General features: G+C 35.2%; 1 long non-coding RNA gene across 1 annotated transcript in view; it reads left to right on the top strand.

Moving 5' to 3' along the window:
• Window positions 1-687: 687 nt before the first annotated feature.
• The window catches only part of LOC115939635 (uncharacterized), a 51,164-nt gene continuing 39,440 nt past the window's right edge, over window positions 688-12,411 (top strand). Inside the window, exons 1-2 of the long non-coding RNA XR_004074415.2 lie at window positions 688-1,329; window positions 5,915-6,186. This is a non-coding gene — a long non-coding RNA (uncharacterized LOC115939635). The remainder of the gene's footprint in view (window positions 1,330-5,914; window positions 6,187-12,411) is intronic.

Raw genomic sequence — 12,411 nt, forward strand, 5'->3', positions numbered from 1 at the left:
AAAATGAATTGGAAAGTTTTCCTTATTATTATATGCTTTGAAATATTTAGTAAGATTGCATAAATTCCTTGGGTATTTTAATATAACAGGCTTTTGAAACTACCTGGGTCATATGCCTTTTGTGGGTACTTCTCTAGTTCTCCCAGGATTATTGGTTAGTTTTGTTCATTTCTATTTCCTTAAGAAATTATTAGGAATGTTTTTTTAACCAAGATCTTCTGCTTTAGAAAAACAGAGTTAAATAGATTTAAACCTGTTATTCTGTTATAATTTTAAATTGCTCCGCACGGTTGTTCTATTGTTTGCGTTTTCTCTTTTATATTAAATTAAGCTTACCAGAGTGCAACTACTTCATTGCTTTTTTTTTTTCTTTTTCCAAAGAGGCAGCTACTAGATTTGCCATTTTCTGTAATTTCTTCTTAGGTTTTAGTTTATTTTGTTGCTCTTTTTCTAATTTCCGGTTTTTAATTCTTAAATTCATTTGTATTCATTGTTTTTATTTTTATAAGACATTTACAATTGTGTCTTAAAAAAAGGCTTTGGTTATATTTTATATGTTTTAATATATAATGCTTTTCTAAAAAAATGCTCTCTTAAAGTGTGTAATTATTGTTTTGATATCCTCAACAACTGACTGTACTTTAGGCAGTTGGGAGCTAGCAAAGATTTTGAGCAAGGAAATGATATGATCAGATCTATAAAGAAACACTTGACAGCACTGTGGAGAATGGATCACAATAAAGTGACATTTATGATGAGGTTTGAGAGGTATTGCAAGAGTTTACCTAAGAGACGACTGTGATGTGAGCCAAAGTCACACTGCGGACGGTTGAGGAGTTAAAGGAAGAGAAGATGAGGAAGCAGTGAGAGTGACCGCAAACTTAACCAGACAGGCAGGGTCAGCTACGTCTGAGGGTACAGCACCGGATAAAATAATCATCAGGTAAACAAGAGCTGAGGGGGCTGTGAGATTCAGAAATGGAGCCTTGAAAACTTCCTGGCGCGAAGACCACAGCACAGCCACAATTACCGTTTAACAGGCACCTTTGAGACAACGGACGTGGCCCGAAGGGAGTTTTGAGGGTGTCAGCCCAGCAGAGTTGGTGATTCTAGACTGCAGTCAGCCCCTCTTATCCGTGGTTTTGCTTTGCGCAGTTTTCACTTGCCAAGGTCAGTCACGCAGTCCTCACGTCGATGATCTTCTGACGTAAGGTCGTAAGGTCAGAGGTCAGCGGTAGCCTAACTCTGTGTCACCACGTGTCCGGTATTCATGTCACTTCATCTCCTCAGGGCGGTATTTTATAATCTCACATGGTCCCAAGAAGTAAGGTGAGTACATATAATAAGCTATTTTGAGAGAAGAGAGACCACTTTCACATAACTTTTTTTTTTAAAGATTTTATTTATTTATTTGAGAGAGAATGAGATAGAGCATGAGAGGGGGAGGGTCAGAGGGAGAAGCAGACTCCCCGCCGAGCAGGGAGCCCGATGCGGGACTCGATCCCAGGACTCCAGGATCATGACCCAAGCCGAAGGCAGTCGCTTAACCAACTGAGCCACCCAGGCGCCCCTCACATAACTTTTTTTATAGTACATTGCTATAATTGTTCTGTTTTATTTTTGTTGTTGTTAATCTCTTACTATGCCTAATTTATAAATTAAACTTTATCGTAGGTGTGTACATATAGGAAAAAACAGAGTATATACATCAGGTTCAGTTCGATCAGTGGTTTCAGGCATCTGCCGGGGGTCTTGGAATGAATCCCCTGTCAATAAGGGGGGACTATTGAATAGAGAAAGAAGAGAGGCGCTATAGGGAAGGGATGAAGTTGCACTGAGGTAGAATTGTTCTGTGAATCATTTGACATGGGCATGTTTGTATTGGTTGAGGAAAGAGTCAGTGATGAGGGAAGTTCTATTTGGAATCAAATAATGACAGGATGCCTTAAATCCCTGAGCTCCTGGTCCATCATCTATAGGCAAATCTCTTTTTCATCTGGACTTTTCCATATTCTCGACTATACACCGCATTTTCTTCATTAAACCATTGTTCTGCCATAGCTGGCCTTCAGGTTTCAAAAATACTACAGGAAAACTTGTGGTGCTATAAATTCTGTAATTTGAAATGGACACATCTCAAAGATTCACCACACATAGTTTTAGACCAATATTTATTTTATAAATATTCATTTCTATTAATTTATCTCTGAGCATGTTACAGAAAACGTGTGCTTCTTCCTTGTATAAATAAAATACTGCTTTCTCTTCTTTGCCTCATTCTTGACCAATGTATTAATTTCTCTACCATTTTATATTTTCTTTAATAGTAGCAACCTATTTAAAATATTTAATTCCTAAAAAAATAGACATCTGTAATGAAAAAAATAAGCAAAACCAGGGCATTAAGATAGTACATGTCCTCCCAGGCTCTGCCCTGCCCAGCATCACCCAGCTCAGGACGCACAGGCAAACATTGCTAATACCTTGCTGTATAGCCTTCTAATGCATTTTCAGTGCATATGCAAGCCTAAATGAATTGTTTTTTCCAAACTTGTATTATAATTACATACAAGTTTATAACTTCCTTTTTTTTTTTTTAAAGATTTTATTTATTTGAGAGAGAGAGAATGAGAGAGAACACATGAGAAGGGATAGGGTCAGAGGGCGAAGCAGACTCCCTGCCGAGCAGGGAGCCCGATGCAGGACTCGATCCAGGGACTCCAGGATCATGACCTGAGCCGAAGGCAGTCGCTTAACCAACTGAGCCACCCAGGCGCCCTATAACTTCCTTTTGTAAAATTTAACAACACATCTTGGATTTCATATTTCAGTGTTTATAAGATCTTCCTCTTTCTTATATATTTCCTATAATTTTTCATTATATGGATGTATTATAATATTTTTTTTGTGGGTTTGTTGTTGTTGTTGTTGTTGTTGTTGTTGTTATAAAAACACTTTCAATCCTTTGAAAGTTTTGCAAAAATTCCTTTAGGGTGAAATTCCACAGTGGAAATGATGGATGAAAGGGTAGGCACAATCCACATTTCAAAAGACATTGTCAAAAGTTTATGTCAATTAATTCCCCAGCAACAGTTTAGGAGGATACTAGTTTTCAGATTAGTTCTAGGTTTATCAACATTTTTCAATGTTTAACTTACTTATTCTGAGTCAGAGCCTCTATGAAGAAATAGTGTCAGAAAGACAGAAAGAAAGTCTTGCATGGTATTCTCTCAATCAATAATGTTGTTAGTGCTTTAACTTTTGCAACGAGATTTCATGTGTATTATGCCACTAAATCTTCAAAAGAATTTTTTGAAATACATTTTTTTAGTCTTCACTTGTATAAGAGAAAGTTTAGGCATGAGAGGATAAATTACTTGTTCAGAATCACACAGATGCTAAGAGGTTCAGTTGGAAATCAAACTCTGAGGTCACACACTGAGGTTTGATAAATGAATATTTAAGTTCAGCTACATTATGTTTGATAATTGATAATATTTTCACTTAAGACTTTTTTTCAATTAAACATTATCCTACATTATCCTACCTTAAAATCAGCATAGTTTATTATATTGAACATCCTTATGTATTTAAACATTATTTTGTCTTTCTTTGAAAAGTTTTAATAACAAAATGTAATGTCAAATTTTGGAGGAAAAAAATAACTGTCAGAATATAAATACCTACTTTTTGTGATGGAAGCCAATTAATAAATAAGATATGAAATACTAATATTTTCTCTACAAAGAGGCTACTGGCATCAGTGCTAGAGGTCTTGGGGGCAGAAAAATATATTCGAGATCTATTTGTGCTACTTTCTCTCTACATGACTTTAGGAAACTAACCTCTCCAAGCCTCACTTTATGCATTTCTGTAATAGAGATATGTATGTACTTACCTTATATTGCCATTAGAAAGATTAAACAAGATCTCCTATGTGAAGTGATTAGTAAAGTGCCTGGCACATAGATGGCACTCAATCATACTGCTGCCATTATTATTATAAATATTATTGTTCAGGCCTCTAAGACCATAGGTGTTTTTTTCAGAAATATATATATTTCATAAAATTAGGTATTCCCATGAACATTGACTATCTTTCCTGTGTTACAGAAATCACCATTTATATATCCATTTAGCTATTTTTTTCACTCATTTCAAATACGTAATTTACGTTATGATCATGACCTAGTAAAGCTGCTAGGGACCTCAAAGATCATATAGTTATACAGATAAAGACATTTAAGACCAGATCTGTTGAAATAATTTTCAAAGTCACAGATTCTTGGTGCCAAAATAGAATATGATTCCTCGTCTCTCTTCTTTCTCTTTAGAATTCATTAATTTTATTTATTTATTTATTTATTTATTTATTTATTTATTTATTTATTTATTTATTTGACAGAGAGAGACACAGCGAGAGAGGGAACACAAGCAGGGAGAGTGGGAGAGGGAGAAGCAGGCTTCCCGCTGAGTAGGGAGCCCGATGCGGGACTCGATCCCAGGACCCTGGGATCATGACCTGAGCCGAAGGCAGACGCTTAACGGCTGAGCCACCCAGGCGCCCCCATTAATTTATTTTAAAAATTATTGTGCATGTTTGAAATATATTCCAGTAATTTTAAAAATTGTAAGCCAAATATTTAAGAATTCCATTGGTATCACTGGTGATTGAATATATCTCTCTCTCCTCATTTTATTGAAATGAATTTCTGCCAGTTCAGAAATGTGTGAACTTTTCCTCTTCCTTATGCATGTTCAAGTATTTTTAAGAAAAGATGACCAGACTGCAATTTTGGTAATTGTGCCAACTTCTTTAGTAAGGAAAAATTTAATTAATTTTGCATTTGTCATGTATCTTGTCTCTGTGATATTAGAGACACCTAAAAACTTTATTCAGTAACTAGTTCAAATTAAAAACATCCCCATGCCTGCATGTAAATTGTGTTGCAATTCTGTAATTGACTAAAATTATCTAATTATCATAATAGTAACTCAAGAAACTTAGACAATAAATAGAGAAATGAATTGTTTATAGAGGTAAGTAAAATTGGATAGTTGTTTTACCTTCATAGTTTAAAGCATTGGTTCTCTGCCAGTATACCATCAACTATAAAATCAAGTCAGACACACAAAAAAGCAATCCTTTATTTGTATGGTGGTTGCTTTAAAAATAAGCTGGTTTCTAACTTTAATTCACCAGAGAAAATTTTAAGCTCAGGCTGGCCAGACAGCTCCCCATGGGCAAATAGGAAAAAAATAATATAAAACTTTTATTTTCAAGTTGGTTGTTTGTAACTTGGGTTCCTTTGCCATAGAAGTAATAGGTGTGATTTTTTTCTGAAAACTTCAGAAGAAAGCCTAGTATTCATAAATACCTCTAATATTATCCTTGTACTGATGTTTCTATTGAGAGTCACAGTGATCCTATGGAAAATACATTTACTTTTGAGGGGTTACATCCTTTATGAAGGTTGTAAGTGGTCAAATTCAGAATTTCTGAATGTTTACCTGCTGGTTTTGGCCTTCTACTCATCAGCTATTGGCAAGTTAAGACCCTCAGTAGCTAAGATATTGCCTCTTAAATTTAAATAATTGGACATTTGGCTTATATCTTTTAATTGTAAGAATGGAATTTAAAGGATTATATTTTCTGAGTATATTATCACTCTAAAATTTATTACCTTATAGGCAAAAAATCATGATTATTACTCACATCTTTTACCCAGAAATAATAAAGTGGATTCTAATGGAAGCAATGGAGGACATATAATATAAAAATTATTCTTAAGTAAAAAAAACCCAAAAATATATATATATATATATATTTGTGTTAGAGATAAACAAAGGAGTGAAGACTAGGGAGAGAGGGAAATGGAAGAATTGTGATCGATTTCATTCTTTCACACCATAGTGTAACTGTGTTGGGACCTTCCTGAGACTAAACCTTGAAGGTGAAATAGAAGCATGAAGCTACCGGATGAAGTTTAGAGAGGAAAAGTTACAGACCCTGGACAATAGTGGTGGCTGGAGCCACTGAATCACTTAACCTCTATACGTGTCAGACAGCAGCTCCTGCCCATACCTTCTTTTCGGCTCTGTCTACTACTTCTGTCTCTTTTTTACCCTCATGGCTGGACTCAACTGAGATGGGGCAAGTGGGGAGAAAGAACTTTCCTTACTAAGGTAAGTTAAGTTGACATTTAAAAAAGCCTCTTAAAAAAATGCTTCTGGAATATGGTGATAGAGAAAATGCTTGATTTATTCTATCATCACTTTCCATTGAATAGTCATGAAAAATAAGGTGCAAAGTTTTAAGAACAATGGAAAATAAGAATAATGATTGATGATTTGTTGGACTTGGAAAGAAAATCTACTTACCAAAGAACATGGCCCATAAGGTAGTCAGATAGTAAAAGAGTACCGTATTCCCCTTCCTTCTACCTTTCTATACCAAATGCATATTCAGGAAGTTTTGACAGTAGGAAAAGGAGCTTGTCCTGCTCTTGGAGCTGCTTTATAAGGAATAAGGACCATTTCAGATCCCTATCCTCTCCCCTATTCTCATCAATCAATCAATCAATCAAATTTCTTTTCACCTCATCCCTTCACCAAGACACAAGAGGACATCTTGGCTGGGAACAGAAACAATGACTCTATCTCTTAGATTAGCATTGATGAGCTAGGCAGGAATAAGAGAAAGACTCCAAGGCCTATGCAATTAGTTTGCTTTGTGGGTTGTAATTTTCCATTCACCTTTCTAGCAAGAGAAGAAAGACTAATAGATAATCTTATCCAGGATTAAATTCTGCTGTTCTTCATAAAAGCTGGGCAGTGGTGCCAAGAGATTTTTCCTCAAAACTGAATATCCACTAAGTATAATAAGGTGTAACTAATATTTGGCTCTAGGTTAAGATCTTAGAAGGGTTGGGGCGCCTGGGTGGCTCAGTTGGTTAAGCGACTGCCTTCGGCTCAGGTCATGATCCTGGAGTCCCGGGATTGAGTCCCGCATCGGGCTCCCTGCTCGGCAGGGAGTCTGCTTCTCCCTCTGACCCTCCTCCCTCTCATGCTCTCTGTCTCTCATTCTCTCTGTCTCAAATAAATAAATAAAATCTTAAAAAAAAAAAAAGATCTTAGAAGGGTTGTAATGTCTATCAGGGAGTCTATAAAGGCAAGGAATGTTGGTACTACTGGCTAGACCACAGTGTTTTCAATAATGAATGACAAGTATGAAGAGTAGCCTATAAATATATTCTGAAACCTGTAATTATTCATAGCACTCTAGGTACAGGGGAAAATAATTTGAGGAAACAATTTTCCTCAGGAGTGTGAAGAAAAATGCAGAAATCATCGCTTTTGGATCATTACTGAATTTACAAATGTAGCATTTGTGGAACAATATATAAATATGATATGGTAGAGAAAACAGAAAGAGCTGGCTTGGAGGAAGTAAAAAGATAAGGAGGGGTGTTTATAAATTAAGTAAAGTCCTCAAGGAACGTAAAGATGCAGTAGCATTACTAATGATAGCATTAAAAGCAGTAGGAGGATAGCTGGTATCACAGGAAATAAGGTCCATGACATGGAAAAGAACAAAAGTTGAGAATGCATCCATAATACAATAGGGAATGATGTAAAGATAAAAACATGGGGAGAGAATGTGTTGTCATATACAGACCAAATTAAATTCACATACACATTAAATAATATATGTCTATCAATCAACAGATGCATATTCATGTATATTTGCCAAAATTATATTGATATAATTTGTACATATTCATGTGTAGAAAAGATAGCTAAATGTAGTGGAATAACACTGATATAATAAACATGATGTCTTTTTTTTTTTAAAGATTTTATTTATTTATTTGAGACAGAGAGAATGAGAGAGAGCAGGAGAGGGAGGAGGGTCAGAGGGAGAAGCAGACTCCCCGCCAAGCAGGGAGCCCGATGCGGGACTCGATCCCAGGACTCCAGGATCATGACCTGAGCCGAAGGCAGTCGCTTAACCAACTGAGCCACCCAGGCGCCCAAACATGATGTCTTTTTAAACTTAGTTTATTGAACTATATCATACAAATAAGCAGCAGGTAATAATTATGTATAACTTGTGAATCATCACAAAATGAAAAAGCCTATGTAACCACAACCCAGGTTAAGAAATTCAAAAAATTACCAGCATCCTGAAGCTCCCTTGAGATCTTATCATTCTCTATCCCTTCCTTCCTGTCCAAAGATATCCATTCTTCTGACTGATCGAATAATTTTATGTGTTCTTGAACTTTATGTAAAAATAATCATATGGCACATATTCTGTTGCTTTTAGTTCCTTTTGCTCAACATAAGGTTTGTGAGATTCATCCATTTTGTTGTGTGTAGCTTTAGTTCATTTATTATCATTTCTGTAAGGTATTTCATTGTATAAATATATCACAAAATAATTATCCATTCTGTTTATGAACATTTGGTCTGTTGCCAGTTTTTGGCTATTGCAGACAATGCTATGGATATTCTCATGAATGTCTTTTGATGCATCTGCAGACACCCTTGCATTAGGGTGAAATTGTTAGGTGTGTGATATGTTACATTTGTAGAAAATGCCAAAGCTTTCTAGAGCCATTGTACCAGTTTACATTGCCATCACCAGGGTATCAGTTCCTGTCATTCCTTAACCTTTGCCCAACTTAGCATTTTCAATTTTTAAAATTTCAGCCATTCTGGGAGCACCTGGGTGCCCATCCAACTCTCGATTTCAGCTCAGGTCTTAATCTCAGGGTTGTGAGTTCAAGCCCCATATTGGGCTCCACACTGGACATGGAGCCTACAAAAAAAAAAAAATTTAGCCATTCTATTATGGTGTGCAATGGTATCCCACCGCAGCTTTGAAATTGCACTTCCATGATGTCTAGTGAGGTGGAACATCTTTAAATATAGTTCTCAGTTCTCTGCCGACGGTCTTTTACGAAGTTCCTGTTTAAGTCCCTTGCCTATTTTTCCCTGAGTCGTTTTACTTTTTCTTATTTATTTGTAGGAGTTCTTTATACACTCTGCATATTTGTTGGTTATATGTATTGTGAAAATCTCTGCCCTGATGTAGTCCAATTGTTAGTATTTCTCTTTATGGTTAATGCTTATTTGGTGTCCTATTTTGAAAACTTTCTTTTTCATTTCTCTTGTGTTATATTATAAAATTTGTTGTTTATCTCTTGCATTTAGATCTAAAGTTGAATTTTCTGTGTAATAGGATAGAAGTCAAGTTTAATTCTCTTCTGCTTATAGGTATCTAATCGACCTAGACCGTCTATTGAAAAGACCATTTTTCCCCAACTGATCTTTAGTCTACCTTTAATAATAAGTCAAATGTCCATATATATTCAAGGGTCTGTTGCTAGACCCTCTGTTCTCTTTTACAAGTTTAAGTGTCTATTCTTTTTTTTTTTAAGATTTTATTTATTTATTTCAGAGAGAGAGTGAGTGAGTGAGAGAGAACACAAGAGTTGGGTGTGGGTCAGAGGGAGAAGCAGACTCCCTGCTGAGCAGGGAGCCCGATGCAAGGCTTGATCCTAGGACTCTGGGATCATGACCTGAGCCGAAGGCAGACGCTTAATCAACTGAGCCACCTAGGCACCCTAAGGATCTATCCTTTGCCAATGCTGTATGATCTTAAACCCTTGCTTTATGAAGTCTTGACACCTGGTAGAGTAAGTCTTCCCACATTACCTTCTTCAAAGGTATCTTGATTACACTTGGCCCTCTGCATTTCCATATCAATTTTAGAAACGACTTATTAATTTCTACCAGATATCGTGTGATTTTGATTGTCCTAGCATTGAATCATAGTTCCACTTATGGAATAATTGGCAACTATATAATAGTGAATCTTTTTTTTTTTAAGATTTTCTTTATTTATTTGAGAGAGAGAGAAAGAAAGAGATGAGCAGGGGGGAAGGGCAGAGGGAGAAACAGGCTCCCTGTTCAGGACCCTGGGATCATGACCCAAGCCAAAGGCAGATGCTCAACCAACTGAGCCACCCAGGCATCCTACAATAGTGAATCTTAATAATGTTTTATATTCCTGGTAATTCCTATTATTTGATGATCCTTCTCCTCCAACTCCAGTCCAGGAAGGAGCAAGATATACCATGCCCATTACTTCAGATAATTAATACCAAAACAGAACATAAATCAAAGTTGTCAGTTTTTGTTTTTGGAACTCATGGCAGAGCTAACCAAGGATCTGTAAGGCCTTGCTTGTAAGCCAGAAAGAGTATGCATATTGAGAAACCTTAAAATGACAAATGTTCAGCTGACAAATTGTGGCTTGAAATAGAATCATAGTTCAGATATAGAAAAATAAGAATTACATGAGTTTTAAGTATTTTAGCAATATAAAATTTTTTTAGCTAAAGTTTATTTTGGGGCCTGATATTTATACGTAATTATGTCAGGTATTCTTGGCAAAGTAGAGAAATGTCTTGTTCCTGAAAGGGACTATAATACAGTAAACATGTCAACTTGTCCCAAATTAACTTATTAATTTGGAAAAATCAGATTTTTGTCTACCCTATAACTTAAGGCAAAATATATTCAAATACAGTACAGGGTTAATATAAAAGATAACAGTATAAAATTGTTGGAAAATGTGGGGCATATTTATTTGATTTTGCAATAGGTTAATAAGGATTTTCAAAGGAAATAGAAAGGGAAAGATTAATGGGTAAACATTTGACTAAGAAACCTAAAACTTCTTGATATAAAAGTAAAATCTAAAAAAAAAAAAAAAAAAAAAAAAAAACCCCAAAAAATAAAATTTAAAACTACCAAAAAAAAAAAAAAAGTAAAATCTAAATAAAAAATATTACTGTTAAAAAAATAAAATCCACAATATATAAAACTAAAAGTCAACCACCTGAAAATAAATATTTATAAGATGTGTCTAATAATAAAATGAAAAAAAAACTAATTTTAATAAAAATGCAAATTTAGAGTCATACTATTTTCAGTACTAAATTGAAAAAGGCAAGCAATGGATTATTACCAAATATTGAATAAGGTGGTGAAAGCCTGCAACCTCATTTACTATGGATGGTAGATAATAAAAATGTTTCTGATAATCAATTTGGAAATAGGTATCAAATTCCTTTAAAGTATTTATTTCATTGATTTACTAAATAGTAATATTGTCTAAGGAAATGGAAATACACATAAAGATAGTAATATGATATGGCAATAAAAACATATTAGCCACCTAAATACCCAACAATAGGGCGTTAAATATTTTATAGTGTATGGTAATTATTCTATCTGTTACGTACAAAAATTATATTTTATATATTTAGTGATGTGGGAAAATGCTCACAATACATGTAGATGATTTTTTTTAAAGATTTTATTTATTTATTTAAGAGAGAGAGAATGAGAGAGAGCACATGAGAGGGGGGAGGGTCAGAGGGAGAAGCAGACTCCCTGCTGAGCAGGGAGCCCGATGCGGAACTCGATCCAGGGACTCCAGGATCATGACCTGAGCCAAAGGCAGCCGCTTAACCATCTGAGCCACCCATGTGCCCCATGTAGATGATTAAAAGGAATATATTGTTATTAATATATGATAGAGCATAAAATCCTAATTTGTAAAATTATGTTCGTAGAAGCTCTTCTACCTGACCTCTACTATACAGAAGCATCTGGTGTTTCCTCCTCCTTTTGTAAAATATCTTTCCTGATGTCATTACTTATAGAGAGCTGCCGTCTCCCTAGAATGCCAACACTTTTATTCTACCTATTGACTTACATATGTAGACAGAGATAGATTTTTTTGTTTATTAACATAATTTTACTTGGTATTATACTTAAAAAGTCTAATTATGGATTAAAATGTAAACTATGAGTGCTGAAAGAGAGTAAATGTTTATATAAACTGGAGGGAACTCTTTGGGAAAATTCAGTAAATTTGGCTACTCAAATAAGAGAATTTGCTTAAATTATGGTGGACTAGAAAGCTGTGAAACACAGGGAAAGGATTAAAATCTAGAATTCTGCCCTAATATTTTTTATATGCCTTTATATTATTGTTCCCATTCCAGAAAAACAAATGTAAAAATAATTTGTGGTTCACTAGGAACATGATTTATGTTATAAAGATGATATGGTGCTCCCATCAAAAGACTTCTAGTCAGAAAAAAAAAATGTTTTTTTTTTAATGTTATGTTAATCACCATACATTACATCATTAGTTTTTGATGTAGTGTTCCATGATTCACTGTTTGTGTATAACACCCAGTGCTCCATTCAGTATGTGCCCTCTTTAATACCCATCACCAGGCTAACCCATCCCCCCATGCCCTCCCCTCCAGAACCCCCAGTTTGTTTCTCAGAGTCCATAGTCTCTCATGGGTCATCTCCCCCACC

Source organism: Leptonychotes weddellii, chromosome 4 (genome assembly GCF_054177405.1).
Source record: "Leptonychotes weddellii isolate Sample4059 chromosome 4, ASM5417740v2, whole genome shotgun sequence".
NCBI lineage: Eukaryota > Metazoa > Chordata > Mammalia > Carnivora > Phocidae > Leptonychotes > Leptonychotes weddellii.